At 44.2% G+C, this 17,176-nt stretch overlaps 1 pseudogene; it reads right to left on the reverse strand.

Annotated features, from left to right (window-relative positions):
* Window positions 1-16,359: 16,359 nt before the first annotated feature.
* On the reverse strand, window positions 16,360-16,478 carry LOC134968202 (5S ribosomal RNA; annotated as a pseudogene).
* Window positions 16,479-17,176: the final 698 nt, after the last annotated feature.

Here is a 17,176-nt window from a genome sequence, read left to right on the forward strand (position 1 = left end):
AATAATATTGTGAGGTGTGAGGTATTCAGAATAGACTGAAAATGAGTGTAAATTATGGTTTTTGAGGTTAATAATAATATGGGATCAAAATGAACCCCAAATTCTATGATTTAAGCTGTTTTTTAGTGTTTTTTGAAAAAAACACCCGAATCCAAAACACACCCGAATCCGACAAAAAAAATTCGGTGAGGTTTTGCCAAAACGCGGTCGAACCCAAAACACGGCCGCGGAACCGAACCCAAAACCAGAACACAAAACCCGAAAAATTTCAGGCGCTCATCTCTAAAACCAACCCGTCATATCAGTCACAGTCGTGTGGCAGACCCTGTCACTGAAATGATGGGTTGGTTAAAGTGTGCATGTCCTGTTTATACAACATAAGGGTGGGTGGGAGGGCCCAAGGACAATTCCATCTTGCACCTCTTTTTTCTTTAATTTTTCTTTGCGTCATGTGCTGTTTGGGGAGTGTTTTTTGGAAGGGCCATCCTGCGTGACACTGCAGTGCCACTCCTAAATGGGCCCGGTGTTTGTGTCGGCCACTAGGGTCGCTTATCTTACTCACACAGTCAGCTACCTCATTGCGCCTCTTTTTTTCTTTGCGTCATGTGCTGATTGGGGAGGGTTTTTTGGAAGGGACATCCTGCGTGACACTGCAGTGCCACTCCTAGATGGGCCAGGTGTTTGTGTCGGCCACTAGTGTCGCTTAGCTTAGTCATCCAGCGACCTTGGTGCAAATTTTAGGACTAAAAATAATATTGTGAGGTGTGAGGTATTCAGAATAGACTGAAAATGAGTGTAAATTATGGTTTTTGAGGTTAATAATAATATGGGATCAAAATGAACCCCAAATTCTATGATTTAAGCTGTTTTTTAGTGTTTTTTGAAAAAAACACCCGAATCCAAAACACACCCGAATCCGACAAAAAAAATTCGGTGAGGTTTTGCCAAAACGCGGTCGAACCCAAAACACGGCCGCGGAACCGAACCCAAAACCAGAACACAAAACCCGAAAAATTTCAGGCGCTCATCTCTAAAACCAACCCGTCATATCAGTCACAGTCGTGTGGCAGACCCTGTCACTGAAATGATGGGTTGGTTAAAGTGTGCATGTCCTGTTTATACAACATAAGGGTGGGTGGGAGGGCCCAAGGACAATTCCATCTTGCACCTCTTTTTTCTTTAATTTTTCTTTGCGTCATGTGCTGTTTGGGGAGTGTTTTTTGGAAGGGCCATCCTGCGTGACACTGCAGTGCCACTCCTAGATGGGCCCGGTGTTTGTGTCGGCCACTAGGGTCGCTTATCTTACTCACACAGCTACCTCATTGCGCCTCTTTTTTTCTTTGCGTCATGTGCTGTTTGGGGAGGGTTTTTTGGAAGGGACATCCTGCGTGACACTGCAGTGCCACTCCTAGATGGGCCCGGTGTTTGTGTCGGCCACTAGGGTCGCTTATCTTACTCACACAGCTACCTCATTGCGCCTCTTTTTTTCTTTGCGTCATGTGCTGTTTGGGGAGGGTTTTTTGGAAGGGACATCCTGCGTGACACTGCAGTGCCACTCCTAGATGGGCCCGGTGTTTGTGTCGGCCACTAGGGTCGCTTATCTTACTCACACAGCTACCTCATTGTGCCTCTTTTTTTCTTTGCGTCATGTGCTGTTTGGGGAGGGTTTTTTGGAAGGGACATCCTGCGTGACACTGCAGTGCCACTCCTAGATGGGCCCGGTGTTTGTGTCGGCCACTAGGGTCGCTTATCTTACTCACACAGCTACCTCATTGCGCCTCTTTTTTTCTTTGCGTCATGTGCTGTTTGGGGAGGTTTTTTTAGAAGGGACATCCTGCGTGACACTGCAGTGCCACTCCTAGATGGGCCAGGTGTTTGTGTCGGCCACTAGGGTCGCTTAGCTTAGTCATCCAGCGACCTCGGTGCAAATTTTAGGACTAAAAATAATATTGTGAGGTGTGAGGTATTCAGAATAGACTGAAAATTAGTGGAAATGATGGTTTTTGAGGTTAATAATACTTTGGGATCAAAATGACCCCCAAATTCTATGATTTAAGCTGTTTTTTAGGTTTTTTGGAAAAAAACACCCGAATCCAAAACACACCCGAATCCGACAAAAAAAATTCGGTTAGGTTTTGCCAAAACGCGGTCGAACCCAAAACACGGCCGCGGAACCGAACCCAAAACCAAAACACAAAACCCGAAAAATTTCCGGCGCTCATCTCTACTCAATTCTGGAGACTTTTCAAGGGTCTGGCTGGATACTTCTGCACGGCTGTCTTCAAACCCAAGAAAAGTTTTGTCCGTTAGCCCTGTAGACTCAAACAGTTCGGGTGATGGGTCCACAAGGGTAGTGTCTTGTTGAGGCTCTTCGGTCACAGTCACAGAGTTCCAGGAGAGATGACGAGCTGGTGATGGCATGCGCGCCGGAGATGTGGTTTGGCGCCCAGCTGGTGGTGTGGTCGCCGACGGTGTCTGGCGCGCAGGTGATGGTCTACGCACTGACGATGTCTGTCGCGCAGGTGACTTTCTGTGCGCTGACGATGTGTGGCGCGCAGGTGATGATCTGCGCGCTGCTGATGCTTGCTGCGCAGGTGATGGTCCGCGCGCTGCTGCCGATGCCTGCTGCGCAGGTGATGGTCCGCGCACTGGCGATGTCCTGCGCGCAGGTGATGTCCTCTGGGCAGGCGTGTCTGGGGAAAAAGAACAAACACATTAGCAAATAAAAAAAATAAAAAAAAATAGATTAGTGCAACTCATCTGAATGTATTCTTACCATCAGGCCTCCTTTTGGACTGCTTGTCTCCCGCTGTCTTCCGTCTTCTGGGCGGTTCTTCTTCCTCGGGAAAGCCAGCAGGACGGCTAGAGTCCACACCTCCGCGAACTCCTTGGACCATGGTGGGTTCATGCGCCTTTTAATAACTTCCTCCCAGGGTAGCAACTTCAGATTGAGAGCCAGATCACCTCCCGTAGCTGTCTCATGTCGGCGCTGAATCCCCATCTTCTTCTTGGTCTGTCTGCGGCAATCACTGTACCGCTTCATGCAACTTCTGGTGCTCCGGCGGTTTCCAGATACTGCAGTGACTTGTCTCGCGATGGCATCCCAGATGTTTCGCTTGGTCTTAGCTGCTGTGGTCTGTGCCCTTGGTCCATACAGAACGTCGTAGGACCTGTCGACGCCATCCACTAGGGCACAGTTTTCCTCCTCAGTGTATCTGGGTCCACGCGGCTTCTTCGGTCCTGCGTCTTCACCAGAGGCTTCCTACTCCGGCTGGGTTCTTGCCTTTAGGGATAAAAAAACAACAACATGCATTTAATAAGATCGGTATGTACCTGTGAGTGTCAGTATCACTGGCAGTGCGCAATGATACCTGTAGGTGTGCATGGCAGTGCGCAAACTAGGGTGTGTCAAGTTGGATGCTATTGTGTCTACAAGTGTTGTCAGTATTTACCTTTCTAGGCTTTTTCTTTTTCTTTGACTTCTCCATTTGGTCCCTTGACAACCGCGGCTGGTCACTGCATGCCTGGTCGGTCGTATCCTCCTCCTGGGTCGGCTCCCACTCCTCATTGCTATGCAGGGAAAGTTCTTCTGAGGGGTGGGGAGAATCGGGGCCCCTTGTCCCTGGACATCTGTTGTAAAAATAAAAAAAATATATATATTTTTACAAATTTAACACACATTACAAAATTACATGCAACCACACGTCATGCTGCTGGGACCCCAGTGCTCAAGCAGGACCAAACAAGAAAAAAAAAAAATGAACATTTGAAAAAAAACCACAGCCAAACAAGCCAAAACCCCAGTACAAGCATCCCTGCACATGCTGGAGGTCAACAAGTGCTAAAGCAGGAACAAAAAACATGTTTTGGAAACAATCTACACCACATGGCAAATACCGACACGGTCAAAGTCAGCCCAAACAAGCCAAAAAGTACCTCCAGCATGCGCAGGCATGCACAAGTGCTAAAATATGAGCAAAAAAAAACCATGTTTTGGGAACAAACGACATCACATGTCGACCACATGTCGGATGCCAACACACTCTAAAATCACCCCAAACAAGCCAAAAAGCATTCCTACACATACTGGAGGTACACCAATGCAAAAGCATGACCCAAAAACCACTTTATGAAAAAAAACACACAAAAAAAAACACATGTGAAAAACCACCAACAAACAACTCCCAAAAACACATGCAGCAATACAAGCAGGAGCTAGATACACATACCTGCACACATATACATACCCCAAAGCAACGCCTCATGTACACCTCATGCCCCCCCCCACTACACAAACACATACATGCAACGCCATACCACATGTGGTACTTACCTACAAATGTAGAAATCGCTTCTAAAACGACTCTCCTCCGGGGTAACAGGTCTCCTGTCCGTCCTGGATTAAAGCCTGCTGGGTGTCCAAACGAAAACCACAGCAAACAACACCAATTTGCTAGCTCTGCAGCACCTCCACACACCTCTCTGCAGGTTTACAAAATGGCTGCTGAGCACGCAGCAAACAAGCCCTATAAAGGGATCAAAACGGCGGGAAGTCGAATCCAGGACGCCCACTACTCGACGATTAGTCCGTTATTCGACAAAGGGAGTGTCGAATGCGTTTTGTATTGCATATGTCGAATTCATGGTCCCGGGCGGAGGGTTTCGGCTGTCGAGTACAGTCAAATCCTAAAACATACGAAAAAAAGACGCAATTCGGCCAGAATTGCATATACCCCATAACCCTTTTATTTGGAGTAAATAATATACAGCACAAGACACCACCACTGGACTGATGCAGCACAAGACACCACCACTGGACTGATGCAGCACAAGACAGCACCACTGGACTGGACTTATATGGCAGTACCCCTGGAGTTGTACGGAAGTGTCAGACTGGATGGCACTTTAAAAAAATTGTCCCCAAACTGCACATGATGCAAAGAAAAAGAGGTGCAAGATGGAATTGTCCTTAGTCCCTTTTACCCTTATGTTGTATAAACTAGAGGTGAGCAGGTTCGGTTCTCAGAGAACCGAACCCTACCGGACTTCACATCATGAGCCAGGATCAGGTTTTCCCGCCTGATTCGGAAACCAGAATGAGGCAAAACTTCATCATCCTGCTGTCGGATTGTCGCAGAGTTTGGATTCCATATAAGGACCTGCGCGTCGCCGCTATTTTCACTCCAGTCTCGGAGAGTATAGTGAGAGGACGTGTCCTCACTGGCAGTGACGTGCGGTGGGGTGAGGCAGGTGAAGCAGAGCCTTTCCTGTCATACTTATGTTTAAACCAGAGTTTTGACTGAATAAAATATATGAAAAATACTGATAATTTGTTAGAAATATCTTCTTTGCATTATTCTAATAATTTTTATAGCCCAAACTCTGGAGTAGAAAGTCTATGGCAGGGGAGGCAGTGCTTCACCTGTGTATCCTTTTCACACATCCCTAATCAAAACTCACCATATTTCCAGGAGTTTATACTGCTGCACCTGTGTATAATGCCCAGATGTACCCTTTGGCTCATATATTGCATGTAAATCTGGCTCTGGGGTTAGCCAGTGCCTCCTGAGCCATTTAGCTCACCGCACATCCCTCCTCAGTGTCTGCGTGGGCGGGAAAGTGGGGTCGCGATTCCAGTGCTATCTTGTGCTGCTCATTCCAGTGTAGTGTCTTATGCTGCATTAGTCCAGCCAGTCACAGTGGTGGTGTACTGTACTCTGCTGCTATATGTCCCCAGTTCTGCTGTATAAGTCCATTGCAGTTTTGCTGTGTTGTCTTGCATCAGAACAGGGGTAGTGTCTAGTGCAGTATCAGTCCAGTGACCAGTCACAGTGGTGGTGTCCTCTGCTGCCATATATCCAGTGTTACTGGAGTATAACTCCAGTGATATTGGCGTATAATTCCAATGATATTGCTGTATAATTCCTGTGATACTGGCGTATAATTCCAGTGATATTGCCGTAAAATTCCCGTGATACTGGCGTATAATTCCAGTGATATTGCTGTATAATTCCTGTGATACTGGCACATAATTCCAGTGATATTGCTGTATATTTCCCTTGATACTGGCGTATAATTCCTGTGACATTGCCATATAATTCCCGTGATATTGCCATATAATTCCCGTGATAATGGCGTATAATTCCCATGATATTGAATTCAATTCCAGTGATGCTGATATAATATATATATATATATATATATATATATATATATATATATACACATACATACCCTTTTGCAAAGCGAATTACTGAGGCCATAACTATGCTGGTGTTAGACGTGTGTCCGGTATCCGCCATTAGTGCAGTGGGACTGCAGTGCCAACCCTAGATGGTCCAGGTGTTTGTGCTGCACACTTGTGTCACTTAGCTTAGTCATACAGCTACCTCATTGCAACTCTTTTTCATATATGCATGATGTCCTGTTTTGGGCCTTTTTTTTTTTTTTTTTTAAATCTGCCTTCCTGTCTGACAAGGCAGCGAAACTCCTAGATGGTTAAATTTTTTGTGTTGCTCAGCTTAGTCAAACAGCTATCTCATTGCACCTCTTTTTCATCTTTGCATGATTTTCTGCTTGGGGCCTTTTTTTTTTATATCTGCCCTCCTGTCTGACACTGCAGTGAAACTCTAGATGGGCCAATTGTTGTGTCACTTAGTTTAGTCATACAGCTACCTCATTGCACCTCTTTTACATATTTGCATGATGTGCTGTTTGGGGTCTTTTTTTATATCTGTCCTCCTGTCTAACACTGCAGTGCCACTCCTAGATGGGCCGGGTGTTTGTGCCACACACTTGTGATGCTTAGCTTAGTCATACAGCAACCTTCGTGCACCTCTTTTTCATCTTTGCATCATGTGCTGTTTGGGGCATGGTTTTTTTAAAGTGCCATCTTGTCAGACACTGCCGTATAAGTCCAGGGGCACTGTTGTATTAGTCCAGGGGTACTACCGCACAGTGGTGGTCATTCCGAGTTGTTCGCTCGGTATTTTTTTCTCGCAACAGAGCCATTAGTCGCTAATGCGCATGCGCAATGTCCGCACTGCGACTGCGCCAAGTAAATTTGCTATGCAGTTAGGTATTTTACTCACGGCATTACGTGGTTTTTTCTCTGTTCTGGTGATCGGAGTGTGATTGACAGGAAGTGGGTGTTTCTGGGCGGAAACTGGCCGTTTTATGGGTGTGTGCGAAAAAACGCTACCGTTTCTGGGAAAAACGCGGGAGTGGCTGAAGAAACGGAGGAGTGTCTGGACGAACGCTGGGTGTGTTTGTGACGTCAAACCAGGAACGACAAGCACTGAACTGATCGCAGATGCCGAGTAAGTCTGGAGCTACTCAGAAACTGCTAAGAAGTGTCTATTCGCAATTTTGCTAATCTTTCGTTCACAATTTTACTATGCTAAGATTCACTCCCAGTAGGCGGCGGCTTACTGTGTGCAAAGCTGCTAAAAGCAGCTTGCGAGCGAACAACTCGGAATGAGGGCCAGTGTCGGACTGGGGCATGTAGGGCCCACCGGGGAATGCAGTGGTAGGGGCCCATGTTTACGGGTGTGGTAAGTCCACGCAGGGGGTGTTGCCTGTCACCCCATTGGTTTGACTAACCATTAGAGAGTGCAACATCTGGGCCCCTTCATAAATACTGTATATACAGAAAATTCAGCTGCTGCATGCATGATAATGAACCAGATTAATAACAGATTAATAACAGCAATGCACTGTAGAAAATACACCATAGCCCAGTATAAGGTAACATATGTATGATGTATAATTCAAGTGCACAGTCTGGGACCTAATCCTTAGAGCAGGAGGTGAGCCCCCAGGCAGTGGGGCCCACCAGTGGTTTCCCCTGTACCCCTGTGGGCCAGTCCAAGCCTGCTGCCGTATAAGTCCACCAATTGCAGAATTTTTGAAAAATGACTGGGGCGTGCAGGAGATGCTGTCAGTGGACTGAAAAATTGCGGGTCACTTTCGACATTCAGCCACTGCATGCCACTACTAGATGGGCCAGGTGGTTAGGGCACTTAGCTTAGTCATACAGCAACCTTGGTGCACTTCTTTTTCTTCTTTGCATCATGTGCTGTTTGGGGACTACTTTTTTAAAGTGCCATGCTGTCTGCAGCTGAAGTGCCACTCCTAGATGGGCCAGGTCTTTGTGCCGCACACTTGTGTCACTTAGTTTAATCATACAGCTACCTCATTGCACCTCTTTTTCTTCATTGCATGATGTGCTGTTTGGGGCCTATTTTTTAATCTGCCATCCTGTCTGCCAATGCAGTGCCACTCCTAGATGGGCCAGGTGTTTGTGCCGCACACTTGTGTCACTTAGCTTAGTCATACAGCTACCTCAGTGCAACTTTTAGGCCTAAAAATATTGTGAGGTGTGAGGTGTTCAGAATAGACTAGAAATGAGTGGAAATTAATGTTATTGAGGTTAATAATACAGTTGAATCTAAATTACCCCCAAAAGCTGTTTTTATGTTTTTTAAAAAAAATCATCCAGATCCAAATCCAAAACACGAGAGGGTGGTTTTGGCAAAACCAAGACAAAACACGAGCAGGGAATTAGAACCAAAACACAAAAAGTGCTTGCCGCACATCTGTAGTATAAACAGGACATGCACACTTTAACCAACCAATTATTTCAGCGACAGGGTCTGCCACACAACTGTGGCTGAAATGACTGGTTTGTTTGTGCCCCCACCAAAAAAGAAACAATTTCTTTTTGCACAAATTGGCTCTACAGAGGCAAGATATTGACCTCATCCTCAGATTCCTCACCGTTTTCAGTGTGTACATCCTCCTCCTCACAGAGTATTCATTCGTCCCCACTGGAATCCACCATCACAGGTCCCTGTGTACTTTCTGGAGGCAATTGCTGGTCAAGGTCTTCCCAGAGGAATTTATAATTCAGTTTGATGAACATCATCTTCTCCACATTTTGTGGAAGTAACCTCCTATGCCGATTGCACTAAATACTCTTTCGGAGTACACACTGGAGGGGAGGCAACTTCGGCAAAATAAAGCCAGTTTGTTCAAGTTCATCCAAATTGCCTCGTTTTCCTGCCAGTATACATACGGACTGTCTGACATGCCTGCTTGGATGCTATCACTCATATAATCTTCCACTATTCTTTCAATGGTGACTGAATCATATGCAGTGACAGTAGACATATCAGAAATCTTTGGCAGGTCCTTAAGTCCGGACCAGATGTCAGCACTCACTCCTGACTTCCCTGCATCACCGCCAGCGGGTGGGCTAGGAAATCTTATCCTTTTCCTCACAGCCCCAGTTGCTGAAGAAAATGAAATAACAGCTGTTGATGGGTCACGTTCCGCTTAAGTTAACAATTTTCTCACCAGCAGGTCTTTGAACCTCTGCAGCCAAGAAAGATACAACATAGGCTTTAAACTGGTGGCCAAAATGTAGTGCTCTGATTTCAACAGATTGACCACCCTTGAATCCTGGCAAAGCAAATGAAGGGCTCTATCCACAAGTCCCACATACTTTGCGGAATCACTCCGTCTTAGCGCCTCCTTCAGTTTCTCCAGCTGCTTCTGCAAAAGCCTGACTCAAGCTGACAGTGTCTGAACCGACTTCACGTGTGGCAAGTTTGAAGGGTTGGAGAGCCTTGCACAAAATGGAAATAATTCTCCACTGCGCTTGAGTCAGGTGCATTCCCCCTCCTTTAACTATATCGTAGGTGGATGTATAGGCTTCAATGGCCTTTTGCTGGTCCTCCATCCTCTGAAGCATACCTCATTACCACCTTTTGCTTCAAGTGTTGGCAGGGCAGTTTCAGGAGTGTTTGCTGGCGCTTCAGTCTTCGGCACACGGTGGCTGAATGTTGAAAGTAGGCCGCAATTTTTCGGGCCACCGACAGCATCTCCTGCACGCCTTTGTCATTTAAAAAAAAATTCTGCACCACCAAATTGTATGTGCAAACATGGGACGTGCTGGAATTTGCCCAGATGTAATGCACGCACAATATTGGTGGAGTTTTCCGATATCACAAATCCCCAGGAGAGTCTAATTGGGGTAAGCCATTGTGCGATGATGTCCCTCAGTTTCCATAAGAGGTTGTCAGCAGTGTGCCTCTTATGGAAGGCGGTGATACATAGTGTAGCTTGCCTAGCAATGAGTTAGCATTTGCGAGATGCTGCTACTGGTGCCGCTGCTGTTGTGGGAGGCAATACATCTACCTAGTGGGCTGTCACAATCATATAGTTCTAAGTCTGCCATGTTCCACTTGTCCGTGGTTATGTGGACAGTGGGTACAACTACATTTTTTAGGACACCAAGGACACTTTTTCTGACGTCTCTGTACATTCTTGATATCGCCTGCCTAGTGAAGTGGAACCTAGTTTAGATTTGGTACTGAGGACACACTACCTCAAACAAGTCTCTAAGTCCCACTGAACTAATAGCGGAAACCGGACGCACGTCTAACACCAACAAAGCTGTTAAGGCCTCAGTTATCCGCTTTGCAACAGGATGACTGCTGTCATATTTCATCTTCCTGGACAGTCAATTGCTTAGTTGAAGTAGTAGAAGTGGTCTTCCCACTCCCCCTCTGGGATGACGATAGACTCCCAGCAGCAACAACAGCAGTGGCAGCAACAGCAGCAGTAGGTGTAACACTCAAGGATCCTTTGGAGGAATCTCGGTTAGGAGAGAACTCCACAGTGTCGCCAGTGACATGGCCTGCAGTACTACTGACGTTCCTGACTGAGGAGGAAGTTGGCGTTGAGGGAGTTGGTGGTGTGGCTTGCAGGAGCTTGGGTACAAGAGGAAGAAGGGATTTAGGTGTCAGTGGACTGCTTACACTCTTTCCCAAAGTTTCACAACTTGACAATGACTTTTGATGAATGCGCTGCAGGTGACATATAAGGGAGGATGTTCCTAGGTGGTTAACATCCTTACCCCTATTTATTACAGATTGACAGAGGCAACACACGGCTTTACACCTGTTGTCTGGATTTGTGGAGAAAAAATTCCACACCGAAGAGTTGTCTTTTTTGGTATTTTGCCCAGGCATCACAATGGGCTTATTCATCCCACGGACAACAGGTGTCTTCCCCGGTGCCTCATTTAAACAAACCACATCACCATCAGAATCCTCCTCATCAACATCCTCCTCAGTGCCAGCAACACCCATGTCCTCATCCTGGTGTACTTCAACAGTGACATCTTCAATTTGAATATCAGAAACTGGACTATGGGTGCTCCTTCCAGCACTTGCAGAAAGCGTGCAAATGGTGGAAGGAGCCACCTCTTCCCATATAGTAATGGGAAAGCATCGCAACTGCCGACACACTTGGACTCTCCTTAAGGATTTGTGATACCATCTTAGAACGCACAGTTCTTTGCTGTGCTTTTGCCAGCTTAACTCTTCATTTTTCTAGCGGGAGTATGAGGGCTTCCATCGTCATGTGAAGCTGAACCACTAGTCATGAACCTACTGTAGGAAAGGGCCTTAGCCGTTTCTTGCCGCTCCATGTCATAAAAGGCATATTGGCAAGTTTATGTTTCTCCTCAGACCATTTGAATTTATTTTTTGGGGTCACTTTACTGAACATTTGCTTTTTGAATTTGACATGCACTCTACTATGACATTGGGCATCGGCCTTGGCAGACGACGTTGATGGCATTTCATCATCTATGTCATGACTAGTGGCAGTAGCTTCAGCACTAGGAGGAAGTGGTTCTTGATCTTTCCCTATTTTTTCCTCCAAATTTTTGTTCTCCATCATTTTTCTGGAATTATATAAACATAGTATGCGGGAGAGGAGCGTGTACCACTACACCACACAGGGCAAACCCTGTAAAAAAATATATTTGTATTAAATGTTATTAGCCTCTTTATTTGGAGTAAAAAATATACATCACAGGACACTACCACTGGTCTGATGCAGGACAACACAGCAACACTGTAAGGGACTTATTATACAGCAGCACTGACCATATGGCAACAGAGGACACCACCACTGTGACTGATCACTGGACTGACTAATGCACATGTCACTACCACTACAAGTGTGCAGCACAAACACCTGGCCTATCTAGGAGTGGAACTGCAGTGGCAGACAGGATGGCAGATATATAAAAAAGGCCATAAACAGCACATCATGCAAAGATGTAACAGAGTTACAAAAAGGTAGCTGTATGACTAAGCTAAGTGACATAAACAATTGGCCCATCTAGGAGTAGCACTGCATTGTCAGACAGGATGGTACTTTAAAAAACTAGTCTCCGAACAGCACATGATGCAAAGAAGAAAAAGTGCACTTAATTTGCTGTATGACTAAACTAAGCGACACAACCACCTGGCCCATTTAGTTGTGGCATGCTGTGGCTGAATGTCGAACAGGGCCCGCAATTTTTCGGTACACTGAAAGCATTACCCCTGGACTAATACCGCAGTACCCCTGGACTTATACGGCAGTGTCAGACAGGATGGCACTTTAAAAAACCATGCCCCAAACAGCACATGATGCAAAGATGAAAAAGATTTGCACCAAGGTTACTGTATGACCAGGGCCGGTTCTAGCCCTTGTGACGCCCCGGGCAAAAATAGGGGCGTGGATTCATACAGGGGCGTGGTCAGTTACGCCCCCTGTAGAGTTGTGCCCACTGTAGTGTTTTGCCCTATTATGCCCCCGTAGCGTTTTGCCCCATTTGTGCCCCCTGTAGAGCAGCGCTGTTTAAAAAAAAAAAAAAACACAAAAAAATAATTAATACTTACTATCCCCGCTCCTGATTCCCGACCGCTGCTGACCTCTGCCACGCCTCGGATCTATGGTAGAGATGTCATGACGTCTCTCCCATAGCACAGCATAGACACTAGAGGTCAATTATGACCTCTAGCATCTATGTGCCAGTCCCACAATGTTTTGCGGTGCACGAAGACGTCATCGTGCACCGCACAGCAAAGGTCCTCTACACGTAGGGAAACTAGACGGGTAGCGTCTACCCGTCTAGTTTCCTTCACAGCACTGGGGGGCACTGACCAACACTAGCAGTTCTTGCCATGGCACGGCGCCCTCCAGAAGGAGGTGCCCCAGGCAAAAGTCCTGTGGGCCCGTGTCAAGATCCGCTACTGTGTATGACCAAGCTAAGCAACACAAGTGTGCGGTACAAACACCTGTCCCATCTAGGAGTGGCACTGCAGTGTCAGACAGATATAAAAAGGCCCATAACAGCACATCATGCAAAGATGTAAAATAGGTTGCAATGAGATAGCTTAGTCATACAGCTAAGCGACACAAGTGTGCGGCACAAACATAATTATTAACCTCAATAACACTCATTTCCAGTCTATTCTGAACACCTCACAATATTGTTTTTAGGCCAAAATGTTGCACCGAGGTGGCTTAATGACTAAGCTAAGCGACCCAAGTGTGCGGCACAAACACCTGGCCAATCTAGGAGTGGCACTACAGTGGCAGACAGGATGGCACTTAAAAAAAACTAGGACCCAAATTGCACATCATGCAAAGAAGGAAAAGGTGACTAAGTTAAGCGACACAAACAATTGTCCCATATAGGAGTGGTATTGCAGTGTCAGACAGGATGGCACTTAAAAAAAAATAGTACGCAAATAGCACATCATGCCAAAAGGTAAAAGAGGTGCAATGAGGTAGTTGTATGACTAAGCTAAGCAACACAAGTGTGCGGAACAAACACCTGGCCCATCTAGGGTTGGCACTGCAGTCCCACTGCACTAATGGCGGATACCAGATGAACGTCTACAACCAGCATCGTTATTATGGCCTCAGTAATCCGCTTTGCAACAGAGTGTGTGTGTATATATATATATATATATATATATATATATATATCAAAATAACCAATTGCGCTTGGTATAACTTTAAAACACTCAGATTTTAGTATTTCCAGTAGCTGTTCTTCCACGGTGTGGATTCTTATAACTGGTATCACCTGCAAGTATACCCTCACACCAGAGAACACACCCAAACAAAAAGATGGACAGAATGGCCTAAGTTAGATATGATACCAATTTGTTTTTATAAAAAAAAAACAACAACATAGAATTCCATAAATTCATATGAACATTTTTTTTTACAAATAAAAGGTTCCATACATTCATATAAGCATTCTTAAAAGAAATACATCCAGATACAGTCAATAGGTTTTCTGTTCAAGCCTTTAAAGAACACCCTCACCCTTATAGGTGTATATTCTGTAGGGTGTACTGATGAACTAGATAAGAGACCGTAACCAATTCGACCCAACACGTTTAGTCAGAACGACTTCATCAGGTGTTTCTGTATGGTATCACTAAAACATAAAACAGGTGATTGGATGGTCCTTTAAAATTTCTAGGATAATTTTTATATACACACATATATGCATATACACATAAGGAAGGAAAATGGAGGAGAAAATGGAGAAGGAAATATATACATACCAAAAAAAAAGGAACAAAGGCCTTCATGGATATAAAACATCCATAGTCCATATATATAGGACCAACTTTTAATAAAGATGAATAATTCACCCAGAATGGTTGTAGGATGGTAGAACCTATGGATATTATTAATTGGTTAGAAGTCCATAATTTTAATATTCGGACATATTTTTACTGGGTGCTATCAGGTGTGGTGTCTTATTATCATATAATTTTATACATACCAAGCATAAACGCATACGCCTTTAAGGGTATTCTGCTAGTTAATGAACCTGATTGCAGACCCTTTTCAGTTTGTATGCCAGGTCTGTTAAATTTGAACCCTAAAGAATATTTAACAACATTTCAGCTACATATACTTTAAAGTGCAATTATATCACAAACTCCAAAAAATTAATAATAAACGGTGTGTTCAATAATACCCCTTTCACATCGCACTAAAAACCCGGTATCGACACGGCATATTGCTGTGTCGAAACGGGTCCGTGTGCGATGTAAAAGGTCCTTTGGTGAATTAGAGGGTCGCCTGACCCGGTAATTCAACCCGGTAAAAAAGAAGGGTTATTACCGGGTCAGTTGCAGTGTGAATGGGAGCCGTTCCGATGCGACACGGCTCCCATTCACAGCATAGGCAGAGGCGGCACAGGAGATGAGCTCATCTCCCGGCGCCGCCTCCACGGCCCCGCCCCTGCTGCTCCGTCCGCTGCTATGGCAACCGACCTGGTATATTGCCGGGTCGGAAAGCCAGCAACGGAGTGCAAATGCCGGCTCCTACTCGGTAAGTACACGTTTCTATTAACGGGTAGGATCCGGCATTTGCGATCTGAAAGCAGCATAAATTTACATATAGTGAATAACTGCACCACTCAGTGTCGATTTCTATAACATAGAGCTAATTTCATATATAATACTAATAATGGTATCCAATCTCATTACAATTGTGTTTCTTTCAATACCACATAGTTGCATCATATCTAACTAGTTTTCATAATATCTATTTAATATTCATTTCATTCATAATTTTAATACATGATAATACAAAAAAGCAGGTGCTCACTTAGATCACAATATCAGTGATTACAATTTAAACATACAAGTCTTACATATTAGACAAATACTTACTGCAGCCACCAGGAAAGAGACACAAGTAACAGCCAAATCCAAAATGAATTGGCACAGCATCATCTCAGTGCAAGTCTCACTTCCTGTAATTAGTGGATCTAATTATTAGTTGTTCCTGGATACTGCTCCTATTCTAAACATAATTCCACACTTAAAAGGATTAGAATAATCCCTAGATTTAGATGATTATTTTAATTTGAAAGAAAAAAAGTGAATTGTGCTTAAAAACAATTTAAGTGTCTATGAATTAACTTGCTAAGAGATTGGTAAATCTGCACAGAATAATGTATTAATAATGTCTGTATTGATTTAGTAATTTGTTAAACCAACATTATGCTTACTATACAAACAAATAAATTCAGCAATGGGTTGGTGGTGCTCCCGGAAAATAGTTCAGTAAACTATATGGAAAAGGGTGGTCTTAAGAAAGAGCAAAAGACAAAAGCAGCTATATGCCTTTTCCAGGGCACGCTTAGAATAAATATATAAGAAAGTGATGAATTATGAAAATATGAGTAAATTAATACTTAACTTTTATTAAGATATACTTGATAAAAGGGAGAAAGCGAATATAGATAATAACTACAAATTTTGGGGCGGTGAAAATATAGAAAGGCGAAAATATGTTTACTCCTTAATGATCTAAGTAATTACTCCAATATTGGATTGAAAAAATCTTTGTGGGAGTAGACCTGCTCCATTGGGTTCAGCTGTCCCATGTCAGAATATCAAAATTAAATATTAAAGAAAATTCAATGTCTAGGACCGCACAGAGAGCTGGAAAGACTCAAATGGTATGAGAGTAAAATACCTACGGTACCTAGTATTCCCTGGTGGTCTCCCAACCGGGTACTGACCAGGCCCTGCAGTGTATGGCTTCCAAGATCAGACGAGATTGGGCATACTCAGTGCGGTTTGACCGTAGGTGAGTAAATCTCCAGCATGTACAATCAATTCCAGTGTGCGGTTATCCCCGGCAGATTTTATAAATATGATAGTCTGACAGGGAATAATCCCCTGAATGAAAAATAAATGATTCAGTGTATTGGAAAAACCCCACCGTATTCTGATAGGTGTTTGTTGCCCCCATATAAAAAATCTTATTGTTGTTTCACATTTGTGCAGATAGCAAAAGATATATTCTCATAAAACATATATTAGATGTTCCTATGACTGGATATCAGACAGTTGTATATTTGTACTGGAACCAATCATATAAATATGGTAATTCAACAGGGAATGATCCCCTTGTTTATACAGATACTGAATGTTCCTATGGTCAGATATCACATAGTATTAATGTTGGACATTCAGAATGCATAGGGGGAGGCCGTTTTTCACAATAAACAAATGGTGTTTGTTGCACTGAAAATCATATATAAAGAAAAATATATATAAAGAAAAATGAATGAAAAAATTGAGAGAAATGGGAAAGAGAGGGGAGAGCAGACACCCTTAAACTAGGCACATTGGATATTCACAGCTGAGTGCAGTTGATTAATCTACATACAGGATAAATGCTGCCTCCCACTGTGCCCCTGAATTGTTTGGGCACAGTGGAGAAAAAGTTATGTTGTGCCTGTGAAAGAATCCCCCCTGGTGGAAGATGAAAAGAAAATGCCTCA

This window comes from Pseudophryne corroboree, chromosome 10, assembly GCF_028390025.1.
Source record: "Pseudophryne corroboree isolate aPseCor3 chromosome 10, aPseCor3.hap2, whole genome shotgun sequence".
In the NCBI taxonomy this organism is placed as follows: Eukaryota; Metazoa; Chordata; class Amphibia; order Anura; family Myobatrachidae; genus Pseudophryne; species Pseudophryne corroboree.